This window comes from Mus musculus, chromosome 2, assembly GCF_000001635.26.
Source record: "Mus musculus strain C57BL/6J chromosome 2, GRCm38.p6 C57BL/6J".
In the NCBI taxonomy this organism is placed as follows: domain Eukaryota; kingdom Metazoa; phylum Chordata; class Mammalia; order Rodentia; family Muridae; genus Mus; species Mus musculus.
In genome coordinates, this window is record NC_000068.7 from 5,726,131 (window position 1) to 5,750,379 (window position 24,249).

At 44.3% G+C, this 24,249-nt stretch overlaps 1 long non-coding RNA gene across 1 annotated transcript; it reads left to right on the top strand.

The window, feature by feature from the left end:
• The first annotated feature begins 1,861 nt into the window (after window positions 1–1,861).
• On the top strand, window positions 1,862–20,223 carry Gm29857. Its single transcript, XR_373964.2, has 3 exons — window positions 1,862–1,889; window positions 18,744–18,804; window positions 20,069–20,223. It is a non-coding gene; the product is annotated as a predicted gene, 29857 (long non-coding RNA).
• Window positions 20,224–24,249: the final 4,026 nt, after the last annotated feature.

The window sequence follows — 24,249 nt, forward strand, 5'->3', positions numbered from 1 at the left end:
AAAACAAAACAAAACAAAACAAAACAAAACAAAAAACAATCAATATAAAGACCCTGCCAGTACAACATCCCCAGGAGTGCCTTGGCTCTGCAGAAAGCTGCCCTTTCTGCGGATACAGTTTAGGGCAGGGTACTTGCCTAGCATGCTCACGAACATGGGTTCAGCTCCCCACACGTATAGAATCTATAGTAGAAACATATGGTAGGTTTCTACTTAAGCCAACTTAGGCGTATCCATAAGATCAATGTTTTTCTTTGGGGAATTCTGGAAACAGAACCCAGGGGCTCACAGATACTAAGCATGTAAGCATGTACTCCACTATAGAGCAATAGCCACAGTTTTTTAGTAAATGTGAATGATGAGGGACAGGGAGGAGGAGACTGGGTGAGCCCACACTTGAGCACTAGATTAGGCAGAGAAAGGAGGATCATAGAAAGTTTGAGGCCAGCATGATCTATTAGGTCTTCCAAACTACCCTGGGCTACATAGCAAGACACTGTTATTTAAAAAAAAAAAAGTATTATTATTATTAAATAAAATAAAAAAGAATTAAAAAAAAGGCAGCATACATTTCCATTGATAGAGTGCTTGCCTCTCATGCACACAGCACCACAACCCTGAGATGAAATTCCCGGCACCACAAAGCTGGGGTGGTGGTACACAACGCTTCAAGCTCAAAGTCACCTCAGCTAAGAAGTGAGTTTGGGAGTCACAGGAGCCATAGGAGACTCTGTCTCAAGAAAGAGTGGGCTGACTGGGCCACTGTGGTTTTCCAGGTTTCCTATGTATTTCTAAACACAGGTGAAAGGGGAGGGGAAACAGCCATCCAAAATGTTACAGAGCCGCAGCTCCGCTAAGAGTTTCCCAGCATTCCTGGTCGGGCTGCTTTTTCCAGAGTTCAGTTGTGGAATTTACACCTCAGATGGACATAAGACATCTCTGGGAACATCAGAGAATAACTCTGCTCCGGTGTATGTTCTCTCTCTCTCTCTCTCTCTCTCTCTCTCTCTCTCTCTCTCTAATGCATTTGGGGCACTTAAGCCTACAGTTGGGAGAGAGTCTTTTTAAAAATTGGTTATTTTATTTATTTACATTTCAAATGTTACACCCTTTCCCAGTTTTCCCTCTGAAAACCCCCTATCCCATTCTCCCTCCCCCTGCTTCTACGAGGGTGCTCCCTCACCCACCTATTCACTCCTGCCTCAAAGCCCTGACATTCCCCAACACTGGGGCATCCATCCAGCCTTCACAGGACCAAGGGCCTCCCCTCCCATTGATGCCAGATAAGGGATAGAATCTTAACTCAGCTGGACAGGAGCCTTCTTCTAAGCAAAGGCAACAGTAGAGAACTTGGACCCAAATACTCCACGGCCCCTTAGCCTTCTTCTGTACTCTTCCACTCTGGAGAGCACCAGGCATCCACATCTCAAACATCTCCTGGCTCCCCTGAAAGTTAACGAAGCTATTTCCCTTGGAACCAGCCAGAAACAACACTACAAGTGGGTTTATTTTTACCCCATGCTTTGTCATCGATCATTACTGAAAAACTAAGAGACAGGTTTTGGCTGAATATCCTGTGGAATATTCGAGATCTCCATGCAGAGTCTGGCCCTCTGCCTGCCTGCATTTTACTCTCTCTCTCTCTCTCTCTCTCTCTCTCATTTGGAGTGGTCTTCCTCCCTCTCCTGCCAGTGTTCCTCATTAGCAAGATGGTTTGGATTTGAAGCAGGACACGTGTCTATCTTGGTCAAGTTCCAGAGAGATCCTGCGATGACATCAGAATGCAGCACCTGTGACGTCACAGCTTCTTTCATGGAAATGTTTTTGGGTTTTTTCCCCACATTTTTAGAATTTTCGTTGGAGCAACGTGGAGCAATGAACATGATGGTGTGAGTGAGTGGTCAGGGGACAGCCCTCAGGAGGCCTGTCTCTCCTCCCACCATGGATTCTGGGGGTTGAACTTGGCAGATCAGGTTTGCATAGTGAGATGGTTTATCTATGCTTGGCCCAGGGAGTGGGCACTATTTGGAGGTGTGGCTTTGTTGGAGTGGGTGTGTCACTGTGGGTGTGGGCTTTAAGACCTTCATCCTTGCTGCCTGGAAGCCAGTCTTCCACTAGCAGCCTCCAGGATGAAGATGTTGAACTCTGAGCTCTGCCTGCACCATGCCTGCCTGGATGCTGCCATGCTACTTGATGATAATGGATTGAACCTGTAAGCCAGCCCCAATTAAATGTTGTCCTTTATAACAGTTGCCTTGGTCATGGTACACAGCAGTAAAACCCTAACTAAGACACATAGTGACCCCCTTTTACTCACAAAGCTATCACATGGGCCTGACACAAACCTTGAGTGCCTTAGACAAGTTATATAATCAAAAGGACTCTAGACTGGGAAACAAATTTCAACTTTTTTTTTTTTCCAATCACTTCTCTGCAGAGGCTAGGGAGAAAAGAAAAATATTTTAGTAGAGAGTATTTTCTCTGGGTTTAAAGGTATTTTTCCTTGTGGGAATATCTCTTTACTGACTTCTAAGATGGAAATCATAAAGCTCTCTGATGCGATGCTTTCTTGAACCATGAGATGCATTGGTGAAGCAGGACTGACTCCCCAGTACCTTCTACCCTACAACCCGTTGCTCTTAGTTTCCAGGGTCCTCAGTTCAACCAGGCATTTGTCTCCCTAAGATTTCATCTTCTTTTCCAGCCAAGAAACCTTGATTGGAGCTTCTCAAAGCAAATCGAGATGGTTGTGTGTCCAGGTCTAAGCCCTGCCCTGGCCTTTTGACCTATTTACATATTTCATTTCAGGTTTCCTCCCAATCCACATTCAACTTCTTTGTCAGAAGCATCAAACTGCTCTTTTCAAACACAGAATAGTCCTCCCAGGGTAGCTTTTGACAGGTAAGAAAACTGAAGCATCAGGATTTTCCCAGGGTCACAGGGGTAGGTGAAAAACACCACAAATGACTATACAGTCTCAGGGAGCAATGGAGATGTAAACGTGTCAGCTTGATTGGTCCCAGAGAACCCACATTCAAGAGGACGTTAGGCCCTTCTGTCTTAGGTGAGAGTAGCATTTCAGTCAATGGGTTGGATACCCCAAGGCATATGAGTGTCACACAATCCACACTGGGATCTAGATACTATGACACCAAGCTGAGGAAGAAGGACTCCTTTTCCTCTTGCCCAATCGTTTGCTCTGGGACATTGATCCACCCTTGGTTTAGGATTTACAACATTCATTCCTAAGTTCTCAGGCCTTCTGATGTGGCCTGCAGTTATAGGGTGGGGTCCTGGGTCTCCAGTTCAGACAATAGGTTATGGCACATCTCAGCCTTAATCACACAAGCCAATTCCTTCTCACATCGCAGGACATACTCATCCATTGGTTCCTCTACAAAACTCTGACTTGGGCTACAGAGGTGCCTCAGTCAATGCAGTGCTTGCCATGCCAGAATGAGGACCTGAGATCAGATCCACAGCAAACACAGTGAAAGCCAGACTGTGAGACCTTAACCCCAGCTGACTGTGGGGCTGGTCAGGGCAGAGACAGGACAATACCTGAAACTCACAGGGCAGCCAGTCTACACACACACACACACACACACACACACACACACACACCATCTGACTTAAGTGAAAACCAAGGGTTTCCATCCTTGACCTTCAGAATTTGTACATTACAAATCTCATCCAAAAATCTCCATAGCAAAATCTAGGTTTTGCACACAAATTCATACTAAAGCTTTTTCAATATAGAGAAATACATGGAAAGACGTTTCGGGCCTGTGTATGTCAGTATTTGGGGCAGGGAATAACACGGGGGCATGGCTCCCCAGCAGAGGAGCGCTTCCTGTTGTTCTACAAAGTCCTGACTGGGACAAAGAGCTCTCCTTCTGTTGAGAAATGAGAGGAACACCACTTAGGTTCTCAGCTCTGTCTTATGTGCTGGCCTCTCACACACTCATCGGAGCCAACATTGCTCAGGCTATTCCCCAAGGGGTTTAAGTCACCCAGCAATTAAAACCCAAGAAGCTGGGTATGTGTACTTGGGAGTTTGACTCTTATTTAACACCCAACAATAACACGGAAATCCACCACTGCTCTACAATCTCTGAGCTCGCTTCAAGATGTCACTTGCATTTCCCAAGCACAAAGCCCCAGCTTTCTTCTTGCCGGTCCAGCGTATTTAACAGTAGGTAAACATTCCAGCCTTAGGATTCTCTCCCAAGCCCTCCCAAAGCACCTAGAAGGTCAGTGCGGGCTTTTCCCCTGGTGTTTGGCTGACTCAGATCTCTCCTCTCTCCATGGTTGCCTTGAGGAGGCCGCAGTTCCAGGTTTTCTGGTTTCAAAATAAATTGGCAGAAATCTGAAGCGATGCCAATACCGCCCTCCTGCCCGCAGGCAACTGGGTCCCAGTGGGAGGTCTCTTAGCAACCGGGCTCAAATCAAATATTTGGGCGTCTGGACACATTCTGATTGGAATGAGATCATGAACAAAAACTTCTCTCTTTCCATCAACTTAGCTACTGAGCGTTACGAAAGGATGCTGAGTCCCCGCGCTGGCTCCCTGCACTGGGTAAGCGTGACTCATGCGGCCATTCAATTAGAGCCCATCCACACCATCGCAGTCCCAGACTGGCAGGCCACAGCTCCAACGTCTATTTCTGGCTTTGTATATATCCTTAGACAAGAGGCTCTAACTTTTTGTTGTTGCTGCTGCTGCTATGGCTGCTGCGCCTGCATAAAGCTCAGAGTTTTAATTTGATCCCATCAGGCCCTCTGCGCACAGCCCTTTTCGAAAATCAGATGTTCATAGGATCACAAGGGCAGCAAAGGCGAGTTCAATTCTGAAGGTGCCAGGAGGAAGGAGAGCATTGGGTACTGTCTCGTTCCATCTGCCATGTCATCCTTCCCTCCAGTTCTCCTGCAAATGACAAATGGCAAATGAGTGGGAGAAGGGGGCAGACGGATGCCAGCCAAGACAGCTTCACATCTTTTATTTTCCAACTTCAACTCCTAGCTTCACCCTATTTTTGTTCACTCAGGGAAAACGATTTGCATGGAATTTGGTGTTGGTTGCTAATTGAAATAGATATTTTTCATGTACAGGGGAGGCTTTATTTCAGGTTTTGTCTATAAAATTAAGCTTTTAAAAACCTACTTTTTAGCCTGACTGTGGTGCCACACACCTTTATTCTCAGCTCATCAGAGGCAGAGGAGGCAGAGGGGCAGAGAGGCAGAGGGGGGCAGAGGGAGGCAGAGAGGGGCAGAGAGGGGCAGAGGTGGGCAGAGATGGGCAGAGGTGGGCAGAGGCAGGCAGAGAGGCAGAGAGGCAGAGGCAGAGGGGCAGAGAGGCAGAGGGGGGCAGAGGCAGGAGACAGATCTCTATGAGTTCAAAGCCAGTCTGATCTACATAGTGAGTTTCAGGGCAGTCAGCACTACATAAAGACCCTGTCTCAAAATAAACAAACAAACAACAAAAAAAAAATCTAGTGTTTTTAGATTTTATTATTGGACAACTTTATACATGTATTCTGGTCACACTTCCCCTTCTACCCTTCTGAAATTTTAGTATCTTGATCTCATGAGAGATGGGTGGGTGGCTCAGCCTACCAATTCCACCCAATAAGCTCACCTGCGTGTCCATTGTTGGTAATGGACAGACCACTCCATTCCTGATGCGAGTTATTTCTGTGTGCCTAGATGTCCAACTTCTCCATTCAGTCCCAAAGGTGCTATCATGATACGGCCCTCGTTCCTTTGTGCGTGCTTGCATGTGCTTACCCAATGGAGTGTGTGTGCAGGAGTGCACACAGAGGCCAAGTACGGCCCTCATCCCTTTGTGCGTGCTTGCATGTGCTTACCCAACGGAGTGTGTGTGCAGGCAAGTGCACACAGAGGCCAAGGGTGAGTGCCAGGTGCTTTCTCGGTCTTCTCCATCTTTTCTTTTGAGACAAGATCTCACTCTGAACCTGAAGCTTTCCAATTCTGCCAGAAGGCTGGTCAGGAAGCCCCAGGGCCCTGCCTCGCTCTGTTTCCTAACTCAAGGGCTACAGGTGTTACTATGCCACACCTTTTCCATGGCTTCTGAAGAGCCAAACTCAGGCCCTCCAGCTTCTGCGGCAGGTGCTTTATCCACTGAGCCACACACCCCCTCCAGCCTCCCTTGTCACCTTTTAAAGACACATTACCAGAGTCTTGATGGCAAACATTGTAAAATTTCAAGCAAACACTCCATGAGTTTAATTGACCCTCAGAGCACACAGGTGCCGTTTGTTCTGTTGCGAGTAATAGAACAGCAGAAGGTCTCCAGAGAGGAAGGTAGGGAATGGGGAGCCTCTTCCCCAAGGCTCTGTGGCCTTGGACAAGTCAAAGAATTCCCTCCAAGCTGATGTCCTTATCCAGAAAATGAACGTGTTAGCGTTCTCTCCGCAGATGGGGTGTTTTAAGGCCATCAGGCAAGGATCAACTGCCAAGCATCTGACATGGAGAAGCCAATCTGCCGCCTATCATAATTCCATGGCTTTCTCGTCTGAAACACTGAGTCTTTGGGGGCATCGCGACACTATAAAAAAGCATGCTTGGCTTCTTTAAATGTTCTGATTACAACTCCTCTAAAACGCTGCAGAGACACACACCGGAAGCTGGCACCCCAGCTTTGGTGACTGTGGGTAACCCAAGTTTACTAAATCAACCCCTGGTTTAAAACAGACATGCATACACACACACACACATACACACATATACACACACCACTTATGCTTATGTTAATGACAGAACTTTTGCTAAACTACTTCAGATTAGAAGAAATATTTAGTGTAAGGACTCTATTACAAGGCCACATTAAATGAAAAACTAAAGCCAGAACCAGTTTAACACTGATCAACTTTACAAAATAATGCAAGTGAATAGGACCCTCTGCCCATTTTTTTGCAGTATGTTTTTGTTTATAAGCAATATGTATTTTGATTGAGTCCTTGGTTATCTTTACAAAGTAACCATTTCCCTCAGCTCAAGCATACTGTGCAGATTCTCCTTATCAGGCATTTCCTGGGAAAGAGAAAATTGGGGGAGGGACACACACACAAATTTTCCATAATCCTAAACTTACCTTCTAGCTTGGGACACAGTCAATGAACACATCTGTTACTGTACCACTTTACCAGAACAAAAAAACAAAGGCTTTAACTTTCAAATTACACAACCACAAAGATCAGTTGGTAGGGTTTAATGTGTGTGACAAATCAAGAGGAAGACAATTTGGCCAACCCAGGCCAGTTGAAAATAAGAGCTGGGATTTGAACCTAAGTTACATTGTAGGTCTAATTTGGCAACAACAAGATGAGTGATTAAGATCAAAGACAGCCTGCCAAGCTGGATGAAATATTTGTTTAGTTTTCTTAAAAGCATCAAAGCCATAATGAGATAGTGAAGAAACACCAGCCAAAGTCAAGAAGACAAAGCAGAAGCAAGTTATTCCTGCTTGAGGACCTTCCAGCCTAAGGCATCAGTCAAGCCCAAAGAAAAGCAAGTTGGAGACGAGCTCTTCATTTGATAAGGGAATAAAAACTCCAACGCCAGGAACAAAGACCAGGGTCAAACCACTGCAAACTTTAAGTCAGGTCCTCTGAGTTCAGAGACATTTATTTTACATTCATTTTTAAAGACACTCCCCACCCAGACCTGGCAATGAATCAGCTCCTGGACTACCACAGGAATTCAGCTGTTAATTCATGAGTGAATGATTCAGAAGACAAAGAGAGGCAACTCTATGAAGTATCTGTCAGGAACATTGACTACCAGGAAGGTCTCCCAGACAAGGGATCGGCAGTTGAGGAATTACCTCTTGACCTACAAGTACAAAGCAGAGCACAAACTAGAAATAGTCTGTGGTGGTTTGTACATGCTTGGCCCAGGGAGTGGCTCTAGTCTGTGGTGGTTTGTATATGCTTGGCCCAGGGAGTGGCTCTAGTTTGTGGTGGTTTGTACATGCTTGGCTCAGGGAGTGGCTCTAGTTTGTGGTGGTTTGTATATGCTTGGCCCAGGGAGTGGCTCTAGTTTGTGGTGGTTTGTACATGCTTGGCCCAGGGAGTGGCTCTAGTCTGTGGTGGTTTGTATATGCTTGGCCCGGGGAGTGGCTCTAGTCTGTGGTGGTTTGTATATGCTTGGCCCGGGGAGTGGCTCTAGTCTGTGGTGGTTTGTATATGCTTGGCCCAGGGAGTGAGTCTGTTAGGAGGCGTGGCCTTGTTGGAGTAGGTGTAACCTTGTTGGAGGAAGTGTGTCACTGTGGGCATAGGCTTTGAGACCCTCAAATGAAGATGTAGAGCTCTCTGCTCCTCCTGGACCATGCCTGCCTGGATGCTGCTGTGCTCCCACGGTAATAGACTGGCCATGTTTAGTCTACTACTTTCTCTCCCTGCTCTGGATTGTACCCTCCCCAGTATCTACAATAAAAACTTTGTCAACCATACCTCAGAGTGGTCATGTCCTCACTTGATACTTTAGTTCTGAAACCCCCACTTTTATACAGGACTAAGAGTTCAAAAAATGAGTTAGCCAGATATTCTCATTCAAACCAGCACAAGAGGCTGACTCCTAGTAAACAGAAAAACTCATAATTTCTTTAATTCCCCCCCATGATACATTATTTGTGGCAGTATCTAAAACTACAAAAAAAAATATTGTCAAAGGGATCTGGGGCTTAACTCATTGGCAGAATATTTGCTTGGCATATTCAAGGCCATAGGTTCAATCCTTAACACTTCCCCCCAAATTAATTTAGGATGCAAATAGACTTACATGAAACATACGATTTTATACAAAACTAATGTAAGACTCTGATGAGCCTTAACTAGCAGGGACCCCCCCCCCCCCCCAAGTGAACAACAGAGAGCCAGGGATCAATGCAAAGGCAAAAGGAATTTATTGTTCCAGTGCACTGGGGTTGCCCTGTACCTGAAAGAGGCGACCACCCTGGGTGGCCCATTTGGAGAGGGTTTTTATACAGTTTCCAGGGGCGGCAGAGAACATCAGCAACTAGGCACAATATGACTGGCAGAACAGAGCACCCTTTAAACTGATTGGTCTTTAGTAAATGAGGTAATCAGCCTTTCCCTTCCGGCCTACATGCTCTCTGACCTGTCTCTTCCAGGAGGGGAGGGGTGGAATTTTTCAAAGGTCCTGAGCTGACCTCTTCAGTGCTAAGATGTCCCCTTAAGGACAGGCCTAGGTTAAAGTAAGCTTATTGGGGGAAGGGAAGGGGACCTGCAAGGGGGGGCCCAATGGTAGTAGGCATAGTAGGCTTATAAGGTGAATGAATAGATGAACTAGAGAATCCGGTGAGCAAGAGGGAGTTCAGATAGGAGAGAGGTGAGAAGGAATGGGATCCAAGTGGGCTTTGAAATGTATAAAAGTTCTTGTGATACTCTGGGAGCCTGGAGGCCAACCTCTGCTTTGATATGCTGATAGGCACTTCAGGTAGCCATAGGTCCTTTCTGTCAGAAGTAAGGGAAATAACTTCTTTTGGAAAATGAGAACCAGTTTTCACAAGTTCTGCAGGAACTCTGGCTTTTATTGAACTGCCAGAAATCCAGGTTGAGTCCAGGGTGAGTTCATTTCTGGATATTTGGAGTACCTTTTGGAGTTTGGGGAACTGGGGTTTCCTTCAGACAAAACAGCGAGTAGCTCCAGACAACCCCTGGTTTATTTTGATAGTTTTTCCCCCAGAAGCCTATGCACAGGGCAGGGGACTGCTGCCTCAGGCCACCAGGGATGCTCTCAGGGTCCCACTACACCTTTCCTCTCTGCTCCTCCACCTGAGTCCACCCTAATCAGAGGCTGAGGAAGTGGAGTTTGTATAGCAGATCTTGTCCTAGCTCTGGCCTTGCAGTTGCTGAAGGGCCAGGCAGCAGTTCTCAAAGCCACTCTGGGAGCAAGCCAGCTCAACAAACAAGCTAATTAGCATTCAAAATGAAGCCATTTAAAGTAGCTTTATAGCCAATCGGAGCTGACAGCAGAAGGACCCCACAGGCAGTCACTGACAAGCCCTGGTTCTCTTTCTCTCCTTTCTATAACACCTACCATATCATACTGTGCTTGTGACTTCAGGAGCTTAGAAGAGCACTCTTATTCTGAACACGAAATGGCACATAGGAGTGATTCCTTCCATACTGTGCTAGCCTTCACAGTTTCTAAACAGCATTCACAGTGTGGAAAGCCTGCAGCTCTGGAACAGTACACAGAGGCTTCTAGAGGACTTGTGAATTCCAGTGGAGTGAAATACTCTCCATTCAAGCAGTCGTGTAAACTTCTCCTGACCTTCCTGGTTGCAGCCTACAGAGGACTCCAAATTGTCAGTGCATTCAAAACTGATGAGAGGAGAATCATGTCACACAGGCTGCCACCGGTCATGTGACTTTGCTGCTCCATCAGTTGGGCACAGAGTTAAGTTACCAATTTGTCTATCTACAACTTTGATCAACCCTCTGCTCTTGTGACTAGGAGCAGATATTTAGAGACTGTCAGGGAGTTGGCTATAGCAATGGAAAAGATCAAAACTCACTGGCACAGACCTGTCTCTACCTGTTCTTCATAGGCAGAGGACAAGGCAGGAAGGTTGGCTGGAACCATGGAATTGCTGTTCATGTTTAGCAATTCTGTAATTCTTATAGCAACCAGAATGGCAGGAAATTCTAAACATGTGATCCATGAGCCCAGTAGAGTCTCCAGATGTAACTTATGCAGCCACAGAAGGTGTTGTCTTAAGTAGAAAATGTTTAAAATATAGATTTTTTAAAGGGGTTGGTTCAGTAACTCAGAACACTTGTTGCTTTTGCAGAAAATCAGGTTCAATTCCAGTACCCACAAGGCAGCTCACAACTCCCTAAGACAAGTCTGCGGGGAGGGGAGGAGTTAAAGAGGAATGACTCCTGTGTGAATGCTTGGCCCATAGGCAGTGGCACTATTAGGAGGTGTGGCCTTGTTGGGGTAGGTGTGGCTTTATTGGTGTCACTAGGGAGAGGGCTTTGAGGTTTCATATGGTCAAGCCATGGCCAGTGTCGCTCACAGTCATTTCTACTGCCTGCAGATCAAGAGGAAGAAGGCTCAGATCCGTCTTTAGTACTATGACCGTCTGCATGAGGCAATGTTTCCTACCATGACAATAATAGACGAAACTGTAAGTCAGGCCCAAGGAAATGTTTTCCTTTATAAGATTAGCTGTGGCAATGGTGTCTCTCACAGCAATAGAAACCCTAACTAAGACAGTGGGCTTGATACCCTCTTCAGCCTCCTAGGAAACCTGGTCACATGTGATACACGTATACACATGCAGGCAAAATATCTATATACATGTATACACATGCAGGCAAAATATCTATATATACGTATATACATGCAGGCAAAATATCTATATACATAAAGTACTAAAACTGTTTTTAAAAAATGGTAGTGTAGATTTTATACCAAACAGTAGACCCCTGCCTTGGACAATGACAAGCTTGAAAAGCAATTCTGTTTAGCTGTCACCACATAAGGCTGAATATTCCTTAGGCGGGATAAGCCAGAGAGCTCATTATACCAAAGGCACAACAAGACTTCATGGGCCCCAAAGCATTCTGGGTCAGAAACTAATTCTGTTGGCAAAGTTTTCTTGCACAAGCATGAGAACCAGAGTTCAGACCCCTCAACCCCGACTCCTAATCCCCAAAGCCCATGTAAAAACTGGGCCTATCTGCAATTCTTGTGCTGGGGAGATGGAGACAGATCCTGGAGTTTGTTGGTAGGTGACATCAGGCTCAACAATAGAGCCTGCCCCAAAACATAGGATGGAGAGCTTCTGAGGACGACACCTGACAGTGACCTCTGTCCTATACACAGCACACACACATATATACACACACACATACACACACACACCACACATACACACAAACCCGTACATATACATACACACACATAATACATACATACATACACACACATACATGCATACACACACATACATATGCACACATATACACACAAAGACACACACACATATACAGCACACACATACACACATACCACATACAAGCACACTCTCTCTCTCTCTACAGGGCTAAGCAGGTAAAAGTTTAGGTCACTCAACATATCTTGCAATTTCATGGTAAATCCACCAAAGTCCCACCATAGCCAGACCCAGCAAGAGTCAGCCTGGAGTACAGGTTTCTGAGGCTGTGACTTTCTGCCTATACCTTATGGCCACCAACCCTTGCTACACACCTAGCTCTCATTTCCAGTATCACAGGCAGACATACCCTTTAAATTCCAGCAACTCAAATGAGTCTCATGTCATGTAAAAGGGAGCAATGGAGTCATTATTCTTTACAATTTCTTCTTTGCTGAGACAGATAAAAGAGGCTGAAGGTGTGTCTTGGTGGTAGAGCACTTGCTCAGCATGTGTGAGACCCTGGGCTCTATCACTCTGCCCTAAGAAAGAATCCAAATATTTTCCTAGCATTAGCACATCAAAAGAAGTATAAAAATCAACAAAAGCCCTTGCTTTTGTTGATTTCTACTCACTCTGGAATGTTCCCGTAGCTTAGTAAGATTACCAATAGTCTGGACTACCAGTCTCTAAATGGATTTGTTTTGAAAGGTAAAGGAAGGACATGCATGCAAAATTTGTTCCAAATACACAATGAGCTACAAATAGAGTAGGAAAGAGACAATCTGTAGGACTTACTGAGCACTGCACCTGCTGTATATGAGCGCAACTTCTGTGTACTGAGCACTGTAATAGACATCACAAGGAAGAGCTCATAGGCTCTTCCAGTCTAGCTGCAGAAAGCTAGAAGACAGACCAGCAGCAAGCTCTGGCAAGAACTCAGAGACTGGACCAGGCAGATGCCCTCGGAGTGGAGATCTCTTTTGAACCCTGAGACCTAGCTGTCTCAGTATTGGAAAGCTGTGGGTAAAGAGAACACACACTGTAGGGATATGTCTGAGGAAGGAAAGGGCTAGCTGGGAGAGTCAGAGGCTGGGCGAGGGAACCACTGGAAGTTGGAAGAGAGGCAGGCAGCCCATATGGAGAGACCTGAATTCCAGATGAAGAGTTTTAGATTCTTCACTGCAGTGATATGGAGCAATGGATACAATAAACCTACACATGGGACTGTCAGTTTTCTGGGAAATATGGCTGTCTGTAGGATTCTTGTAGAGAAGACAGAAAAACCCAAAATTCATGGGCAGTCCTGTCTAGGACAATTAGTTTTGGTTTTGTTTGTTTGCTTGTTTTCCTTCTGTTTTTATTTCTAAACATTTTATTCAAGCATGGAACATGTTTCAAACATGAACTGTATCTTTCACATAGCTTTATAACTGGAAACTTTCTCACATATCTGTATGTTTTTGGAGAATAACACACTTACTGGTTACATAGTGTTCCATTTTCTTTATTGTCTCTGTTATTAATGATTATTCTCTATTGGACATTTAAGTCGCCTTCCTAATTAGGCAACTAGTTAATTAATAATGCTACAGTGAACATTCTAGCATATAAATACAGGTCTACTTCACTCTAAGTTATGAAATGAAATTAAGTATACAAAATATTTTTAGGAATTGACAGATATTGACACATTGCCTTCATCCCAGTGGATGGCCCCCATGCCCATAAGTGTGTGGGCAGTGCTAACTGGACTCACAAAGTTATAAATAAATAAATAAATATTATAAAGTGAGGACATACAATTGACACGGGATGTGGTGGTGGAGTCCTGGGGAGGGTTAGAGTAGGGGAGAGAGGTATAGATATGATCAAGATGCATTATATACATGTATGACATTTTCAAGTAATAAATACTTCCTGAAGTTTGCTGGTTTACACCTCTATCTGCAGTAAATGAAGGGACTGTTTTCATGTATATGCAACTCAGAACACAGTGTCTTCAACATGGGTCGCAGTCTCCTGTCAGGCCGTACAGTTTAGATGTGAGAAGCTATGAAAATTTTGCTGCAGTAAAAGATTTGTGAGCACAACATAGTCGAGAATGAATTCAAAATGAAACACACAATGAGCCTGACTCCCACTTGTGCTGTCTGCTATGTCTGTACATGCCATGGTGCCACATGTCAACCATCACTGCCTGAGGTAGCCCTTCTCAGATTCAAGACAAATGTGTGCTGTGAACTGTGGCGCGTTACCCATACACACAGTATTCTGCTCTTATGAAGACACAGTGGCATCATTACAGAAAACCAGGACTTCGGTTTTTCCTACCATTATCCCTCAGCATATAAGTATCAGAGTTCTGATTGTATTCTGTCTAGAACATTTGATTTCTAAAGTCACTGTTTGAATTGCTGACTTAAGATTTATTTTTAAAATTTATTTTTAAAATTGTCAAGTGAATTTTGGCTTGGGATTAGGACAGAACTTCCAACAATTTCCAAAATGGCCCTAAACATCTTTCTGCCATTTTGTACTGTATATTTATGCAAAGTGGTGTTCTCATCACTGACAATAAAATCAAAATATTGATCAACTCTGAAAACTACTGAAGACACTCTATGCACTGCAGAATCAAACATTCAGCCAAGACTTAATGCTTATGTAAAAAATAAGCTCATCTATCTTATTAGAATGCAAATTTGCTTTCACAGTTAATAAATATTAGAACTTGTACCAAACAATTGCCTCAAGATAAATTTCCTTAAGATTTATTGTCAGTAAATGTTTGAGTTGTAGCCTTACTTTATACATCCGTGTACTGTGGTTAAATAAAAATTCCTCGGGAAAAAAGGGTCATGAATGGAAAAAGCTTAGGAAGTCTTTCCCTGAAGTCAAGTATTTTTAAATCTTCTGCTAACTGAGAAGTGAAAATGGATTCATAAATGTGCACCTAACCATTTGTATTGAGTCTGAGTTTTTCAAAATGTAGTTTCATAATGATTATCTCTATTTCAGTTCCTTTTTTATCTTTGCCCAAAGCAGCTATTATATCTGGTTTTCTTCAGTACTTAAAAAAAAAAACTAAATAAAAAAAAATAACAAAGCAAACCAAAAGGCACAAGAAGCTGGGTGGCGTGTGTGTTTTCAGCCACTTGTGAGGCAGAGGCAATGGGTTGCTTGAGCTTTGGAGTTCAAGGCCACCAGCTTGAGCAACATAGAAAGATGCTAGAGAAAGAAAGAGAGAGAGAGAGAGAGAGAGAGAGAGAATGAGAAAGAGAGAAAAAGAAAGAGAGAAAGAAAGAAAGAAAGAAAGAAAGAAAGAAAGAAAGAAAGAAAGAAAGAAAGAAAGAGAGAGAGAGAGAAAGGGAGAAAGGAGCGAGAAAGAAAGAGGGGGAGGGAGAAGAGAAAGGAAAAAGAAAAGGAGGAAGAAGATGGAAAAAGAAAGAGAAAAAATAGAAAGAAAAGCGCAGCAGTTAGGGGCACTTGCTGCTATTCCAGAAGACACAGGTTCAGATCCAGCGCCCACATGGTGGTTCACATCTGGAACTGCGGTTGTAAGGCATCCAGTGTCCTCCTCTGATGTCAGTTGACTCTGCATGTACACGGTGTTCATAAGTACATCCAGAAAACAACACTCATAAGCATAAGTTTTAAAAATAAAAGACAGACAGGAGGAAAGAAACACATTTGATTGACATACCTTATAATGTGTTTTTAATACGTTTATATTGTGACCAAAGCTAGTTTTATATAATATATATTTTAACGTATTCATTTTTCCATTTTTTAGTACATTGATTATTACAATATCTTCGATTTTAAGATATTTATGTATTTACTATTTTCTTAAAGTTTGGTTTTTTTGTTTGGTTTTGGTTTTGGTTTTTTAAGATTAATTTATTTAATGTAAGTGAGTACACTGTAGTTGTCTTCAGACACACCAGAAGAGGGCATCAGAAACCATTACAGATGGTTGTGAGTCACCATGTGGTTGCTGGGAATTGAACTCAGGACCTCTGAAAGAGTAGTCAGTACTCTTAACCTCTGAGCCATCTCTCCAGTCCTAAAGTTTGTTTTTTATGGCTTACTTTTAAGATACCTTGAATTCCATTTGCTGTGACTTCACCTTTGAGAATGGATGTAAATACACCGGAGGCTTCTCTGTCCTCCCACCGTGCTTCATTAACCAGCTTATCCTTCTGGTAATAATAGGTTGTAAAATTCTCTTATGACAAACGTTTATTACATTTCCTGGTGTCTGCTTGCGTGATTGTTGCTATAGCTTGATCTTACCTATTCTATGAAGCCCCTGGGTTAATTGCTTGGTCCCCAGCTCAGCGCTATTGGGAAATAGTGGAGCCTTTAAGAGATGAAACCTAGCCAGGCAGTGGTGGCGCACGCCTTTGATCCCAGCACTTGGGAGGCAGAGGCAGGCAGATTTCTGAGTTTGAGGCCAGCTTGGTCTACAGAGTGAGTTCCAGGACAGCCAGGGCTACACAGAGAAACCCTGCCTTAGGGGAAAAAAAGAGAGAGAGAGATGAAACCTAGTAGAAGTGTTTAGATCTCTGGGGATATGCCTTTGAAAAGGACTGTGAGACCCTAGTTTTCCTGTTCCATTTCTGTACAGCCTTCTCAGGTGAGCTTTCCACCACCCTGCCACCATGAAATGCTGCCTTGCCACAGACCCCAAAGCAATGGGGTTAATCAAAGCAACGGAGACCTCCAGACCCGTGAGCTAAAACAGCCCCCTTTATAAGCTGATGGCCTCAGGTATTTGTGGCAGCGGCAGAAACTAGCTCAGCGTTCCTTCCTATCCTGCTCGTGTTTCTCCATTCATTCCAACAATTTGATTACAATCTGATTACAATATTCTTAGAATACCCATACAATATTCCTCTGTTCAGTTTTGTTTCCATGGTCATCGTTAACTTTGGTCAACCATAGCCCAAAATATTACATGGAAAATTCTAAGAAGTAACAGATACTAAATTTTAAGTGTTTTTTTTTAATTACAGTGTATAGTTATAATAGTTTTACCTTATTAGTTATTATGGTTACTCCTTACCATGTGTCTTAGTTACTTTTCTATTGCTATGAAAAGCAACCATGACTAGGAGAACTCTCACAAAGGAAGCATTTAATTGGAGGCTTGCTTATCACCATGGCGTTCAAGCAGGCAGGTGAGAGCTTATGTCCTGATCCACAGGCAAGCAGAGAGAGCAAACCTCAAAGTACCTCCTTCAACAAGGCCACACCTCCTAATCCTTCCCAAATAGTTCCACCAACTAGGGACTAAGCATACAAATCTATAAGCCTATGGGAGCCATTCTCATTCACACTAGCACACCACACCTAATTCATAGAAAGAACTTGGTCATGATCATGTATGAGTAGGGAAAAGATGCTACACAGCCCATACTCTATGCATGTTCAAGCATCCATCAATGGTCTTGCCAAAGACCTCTTGCACATTACAGGGGTTGCTGAGGAAGGAGCTTGTTCCTGCGTCAGAAGCCTGCCTGCGCTTTTATAAATCATCCCTTGTGGCAGTAAAGAGCATCTATGTCTCTCATTTCTTTTCTCCTAGTTATTACTCATGTAAAAGACAAATGGTCTTCAGAGAAACAGATGTCCGACTGAGCCTAAGAAGGATCTCACAATTCTATGCCTCTTTTTTGGTGGGAAAAAAAAAAATAAAAATCATGTCCTGGCTTTGCAAATGGAACACTTACTGAGTTGGAAAAAAATCAAAACAAAGCAGTAGTAAAATCTGACCATAAACTTGCTCCATTTTTAAAAATTAGGAATGATGTGTTAGCCTCAAGGGCACCCGCATCTGTAAAGGAAACGGAGGTTCTGATCACGAGAACTAACTTTCCTAATTAGAAACTGTTTGGCATAAGCACGGAGCCCACAGAGATGGTGTCTCCTTACCCTGCTCTTTAGGAGCCGCTCATGCGTCCTTAACTCCCCCTCATCTACTGGGCTCACATTACTATAAAGCAGGGATGCGCACCAGTATTTGCACAGCTCCCCCTATGAGCAGAGAACCATTGAGGGAACATTGCTTCACCCCAGTGTCGATAGCTTGACAAGCCTTGGGAGTAGAGTGTCCTGGTTGACCAGAGAACTCCAGGGAAGCTATGGGTCCTCACAACCCATCACTCTCACTAGAAAACAGGTCTACATAACATCCTCTCAGGTGGAATCAGGCCAACCTGCCTCACCAGCTAAGCATTAGCGGGAGCTCAGAAAGACAGAACCTGGACTTTATTCATTGCCAGTTTCAATAGATGGCCCTTGCTAGTCAATCATTACATGCTTATAGGAGAGAGGGAGGGAGGGAGGGAGGGAGGGAGGGAGGGAGGGAGGGAGGGAGGGAGGGAGGGAGGGAGGGAGGGAGGGAGGGAGCTAAGACCAGTGCTCTAAGCTAAACAGTTTGTTGTTATTCAGCATGGGTTTTGTTGTTGGATTGATTTTTCTGGTTTTTGAGACAAGAAATGAGTATGTAATCTAAGCAAACCTAGTTTGTAGTAATTCTCTTGGCCCAGTCTCCCAATTGCTGGGATTACAGGCATGAGCCACCATACCCTGCTTAAGTAGTAGCCTTTACCAGTTAAGTATATGATCTTAGCAATATGGAAACCTTTACATGCCTTAAATATGCACATGAATTTTTCTGTCTATCTTGAGCTGCCAAAATAAAATAAAATAAGTTACAAGCAAAATAATTAATAATAATAATAATAATAATAATAATAATAATAATAATAATAACCTGTAATGAACAACCTACTTTACCTCCTAGACTCCTTGAGACCAGAAAGGCAGCCTGGTGTTGTTTTTGAGTTACTGAGATCAAGATGAAGGTGAGGGGTGGGGCGAGGGATGTGGCTATATGTGAGAGCCAATGTGCTGTTCCCCTGTGAAGCTTAGCACTAGGCAAGAGGACAGACCACTGAGGCATATATAGTGTGAGGGGTGGGGTTTTTTCCATGTTTTCTTTGGGTTGGGTTCTTGTTTTTTGTTTTTTTTGGTTTTTTGGGGTTTTTTTGTTTGTTTCTGAGACAGGGTTTGTCTGTGTAGCCCTGGCTGTCCTGGAACTCACTCTGTAGACCAGGCTGGCCTCGAACTCAGAAATCCACCTGCCTCTGCCTCCCAAGTGCTGGGATCAAAGGCGTGTGCCACCACTGCCCGGCTTTGGGTTGGGTTCTTATGAGAATTTATGTTCCTGAGGAATGTGTGAAAAGGAGTTGGCTATATCCAAACCTCCTTCCAGCCCCCAAATCACACGGATCTGGGGATGGCTGGTCTTTTCCAGTACTATCCTTAAAGGAAGAATTCCGAGTGAGTAATCAAGCTACCTACAGCAGTTAGTTAGGTTTTGCTTCATTGATGGTCATACCTCCAGCACTCTGTATACACCATATACCTGTGTTCTAGACCACTGCACACAAACTATTGGCCATTACTAAGCTATTGTGCATACTATAATGGAACACTTCAGAGACAGCCAAACCTCACGAAATCAGAAGAAAGTCCAATCAAACTCAGAGAAAATCTAGCCCTGGTATTTCAAAGAGAAAGGTGACAACCCTGGCTAGCCGTTTATATACCTTACAGCTACCTCTGCAAAGGGCCATTTTAATAAACTGGGAAAAGAGATGAACTTACTGAACCGTGTATCCAAAGCACAAAACATTTCAGCAAAACCATTTTCTCTGAATCAGCCCCCACACCCTGTTTTCTTATTCACCTCTATGGTCTTTAGTGAGATGGACTTCTTGAAATTGCTGATAGTGGGTTGTTAATGCTAAACAAGGAGTGTCTGAACTTGACAAGTCTGTACTGTAGCCTGGAGCCCTTGGTTAACCACTGATACAGCCTCCGTCTCGTCAGTTCTAGGAGGCTGACATTTTGGGTTGAGGTTTTGTTTTTGTTTTTTTTTTTTTTTGGTTTTTTTTTTTTTTTTTTTTTTTGTCTTGTGTTTTGAAAGCATCTTGCTTTGTAGCTCAGGCTTGCCTCAGGCCCTCCCTGCCCCCCAGCCCAAGTGTTGGGAATACTGGTGTGTGCTACCACCTCTGGCCTTAGGAATTTGATTTTTAAATTCATTTTTTTTCCCTTGCCTCCCAGGAGCTGCTCTCTGCATTCTGTCTGCTTCCCTCCCAGCTGTCAAACCCTGAGCTGTTAAAAACACAAAATACAACATTTTGCCCATCATCATCCAAATAAACCCAGTCCATCCCAGCGATGGATTCTAGAAGCAAGTGGGAAGTTTTACAAATTGCCCAGTGCGTGGATTCACGCATGAGCATCCGCTTCATCCTCGCTGAGACCCACGGCAGCGGTAAGAAGACAGCCTGGTGGTCAGGAAAACAGTCTTTGGAGTTGGATGTTTCCAAATTTCAACCTCAGCCCTACTTGTAGTGTAAATCCATTCTCTAAGCTCCTGCTTCCTTAGCAGTAAAACGGGGAGGATTAATGTAGTGAGCTGGACAGTCTGCTCAGGCCATAGAGCGCATGCGTAAAGTCCGAGCGAGCAGCGGCAGCGACCCTAGGACTCCTTACTTGGAGGTGCTATGCGCAGCCTCTTCTTAATAAGGGACAGGAAGAACAAGATTCTCTTCCATCTCCCCGCTGCTGACATGTGATGGGTGTGTGGAAAATGTTCCCATTCAGGTGACAAGTAATAGTTAAAATATTTGATAGTCTCCTGAGCTGCCCAGTAAATCGGACCTCCCACGTGGGAGCTGGCTCTTGACACAGCACAGCTGTCTCCAGAGAGTTATGTGTGAGGAGCCACTGGAAACGAGGCCAGGTCAGGTGGATTGTCCAACACCTAAAGCAACTGCTGGGAAGTTGCTGATTGGAAGAATGAGCCCTAGGATGTACAGGGAGTGAGCAGGGAGCTGGGGGAGCACCTTTAAACTCAGCTCAATTCCACAGAGGCTCAAGACCCCCTTGCCCCCCCCCCCACCTCCCTAATCACCAGCAGCATTGACTTTCCAAAGGAATCTCTCTCCATAAGTTTGAAAAGAAGTTGGCTTTGGGAACTGGAAATGCATGTTCTTCCAGAAAGTGTTTGCAAGAGTCATCTTGCTTTTCTAATCAGGGCCCCCAAGGTATAGGCCATCAGTCAGGTCATCAAAGGTATAGCTGAAGCAGAAGCTATAAGCTTGGGCAGAGATGGCCAGTGACCTACTTGCTTGAGTCACAGCAGCAAGGCAGTAAAGAAAGCTTCCACGTGCCTCAGTTTCCCCATCTTCAAGTCGTATAACTACTGCACACTGTTGCAAAGATAAAGCAAGTTGGGCCACATAAAGCATTTAGATCATGAGATGTATATTCTTTAAATAAATTGAGATTATCATCAAGTCTATGAGGTCACTGATTGGGAGCTTCAGATGGCTACAGGGAGGAACTCAGACATCCAGCGATAATTGGGATTTATACAAGAGCCCTGTGGCCAAGGAGAAGGCTGTCAAGGGCTTTCTGGGAGTTATTTTAGGAATAGTTATTACCGCCAGTTTACCCAAGAAGAAACTTGGACCCAGGAAAGCAAGAGAATTTATCTAGCAAGATTGATATCACTTCCTCTGGTGGTTTGGCCCCATTGACTCATGCTTGGCCTATGGGGAGTGGCACTATTAGGAGGTATGGCCTTGTTAGTGGAAGTGTGGCCTTGCTGGAGTAGGTGTGCCACTGTGGGGGTGGACTTTGAAGTGGTCTAGTGTTCAACTCCACCCAGTGTGAAAATCTCAGCGCCTCCTCCTGGCTGCCTAGGAAGACAGTCTGTCTCCTCCTGGTTGCCTAGGAAGGCAGTCTCCTCCTGGTTGCCTGCAGACCAAGGTGTAGAACTCGAAGTTCCTTCTCCAGCACCATGTCTGCCTAGACACTCGTGTGCTCTCTGAAACTATAAGCCAGCCTCAATTAAACGTTGTTCTTAGAGTTGCCTTGGTCATGGTGTCTCTTCACAGCAATGAAACCCTAACTTTTTCTACCATTATATCCCTTCTTGTTGCCCCTCTCTGGTGCTATGCCCAGAAAAATGAGTTCCCTTTGTAAGCCAGATATTTGTCAATAATTTTCATCTCAAAGTACCAAAAGACTCAAACAACAGAAAAGGGAAAAAGCTTACTATATACACCTCCAAGGAGTATCCATCCCTCACTCTGACTCCCCTCGAAATCCCAATTCCCTAGAGCAGTGGTTCTCAACCTGTGGGTCACAAGCCCTTTGGCAAACTTCTATCTGCAAAAATATTTACATTACGATTCATAACAGTCGCAAAATTACACTTATGAAGTAGCAACAAAAATAATTTTATGGTTGTGGGTCCCTATAACATGAGGAACTGTATTAAAGGGTCGCAGCATTAGGGAGGCTGAGAACACTGTCCTAGATCACTTTGAAGGGCTTCTTGAAGGGGCCTCTGAATACTGATATACTACTGACTCCTGAATCCAGAGTTGTATTATGTAAGGGGAGGGGCACAACTGGGGTGGCCCAAGAGGAGAAACAGGCGCCAAGACTTCTAATATTCATGAACACTGGTCTTGCCTTTACCTATGCAGGTAACTCAGAAGGAAGCCCTCACTGTTCACAAAGACAGCGCTGAGGAACTCACTGTCAATCGTTGTTCGATCAGGAGACAGATGCAGCTCTATGCGGCTCCACAGTTGGCCACTTCTCTAGCACATGCAAGACCCTGCGTTCAGACCCCAGTGGCACAAAAAGAACTGGGCAGAAATGCGATGAGAAAGGGGAGGGAGGAAGGATGGGCAAGAGGAGGAAAGAGAGGAAGGGAAGGAAGTCATAATTTAACAAGTGCTCTGCCACTGGAAACGGAAGCAATGGGTGCTGTAGGTACTCGCCATGAGTGTCAAGCTGCCGGGACTGGAGATGTCAGCCAAGATGAGTGAGGAAGAGAAGTAACACGTGAATCTGAACGTGATGCACAGCCCTCGCCATCTATGGCAGGTTTAGTAATGGCAAGTGCATCTAATATTGTACGAAGCCCTTGTCATCCAGAAGCGGTTTAGTACTGGCCAGAAAGCATGATTCCAGCTGCCTGAAGAGAGGGAGGAGAAAGACAGAGGAGCAGCAGGCCCCTGAACTCAGAAGGAAGTTACATATATAGCTAAGTAACTAGAGACTGAAAAAGAAGAAAAGAGAATTCCTAGCCCTTTGGTCTCAAGTGGGATATTTGGTTTACTTGAGAGAGCAAAAATATCTATCCCACGTGGCCAGCAAACTCTATTTACAGAGAATGACTTTGACCTTCGGCTCCTGGCCCACTGCCCCACTGCTGGGATTATAGCTGTTTCACCATACCTGGTTTTATACGGGGCTGGAGTTCAAACCCAGGGTGTCAGGTACACCAGGCAAGCACTCTTCCAACTGAGCCACATCCCCAGGCTCCAAGAGAGCAAATCGTTACTGGGTATCGACCACAGGCCCAGCACAGGCAATGTTAGAAAGAATCTGATGGCGGACAGTCACTGAAGCATCTTCACCCTGGGACAGAGGTAGAATCTATTTCACGGGGCAGAGTGACTCATCTGAGATGGATAAAGACAAGCTCTGGCCCAGAGCAGAAAGCATTTCTTTCATCTGTTTCCCCAAAGCCCAAAGCTTGGTTTAGGGAGGTTGAAAGTCATAATACTTCAGATTCTGAGGGGATTCATATTTTGACAGTGGGATATATCATTCTGTTCTTAATGGATGGATTATTGCTTTTCTCTTGGTTTCTCTTGCCTTTCAGAGTTTCCAGTTTTCCCTTATTGCCATGGTTGTGAAGAAAACATCTTTAAATCCTTGAAAATCAAATTAAAGTCAGGAACTTTTTTTTTCTACTTAGTATTTTAAGAACCTTTTCCAGGGAAGCAGCCTGGCACTCAGTCAAAACGTGTCCTCACAAGCGGGAGAACATTCTGGAAGCAGACTCTTGGATGTTTAACAATGAAATCCCTGCTTTGTATATGATTTTTTTCCTTTTGTTTTCTTCTCAAATAAGCAGCTCTCCTTCCTAGGTGCACTTTACTAAAGCTGTGGTTTGTTTTGGAGATGGAAACGGAACAAAAGTTCTGTGAATAATACAAATGAAACTAGGGGGAGTCTGTTTTGTTTTTCTATTTGTTGTTGTTTGATTTGGCTTCTTTTCAGTTTAAAAGAAAAATAGTAAAGAGGCTATCTCAAAAGCTATTGCCTGTCCATGGAATATGTTCTTCTAGCTGGGCTGCCTTGCCTAGCCTCAGTGCTGGAGAGGATGCACCTAGCCTCGCAGACTCGATGTACTAGGGTGAGGGATACCC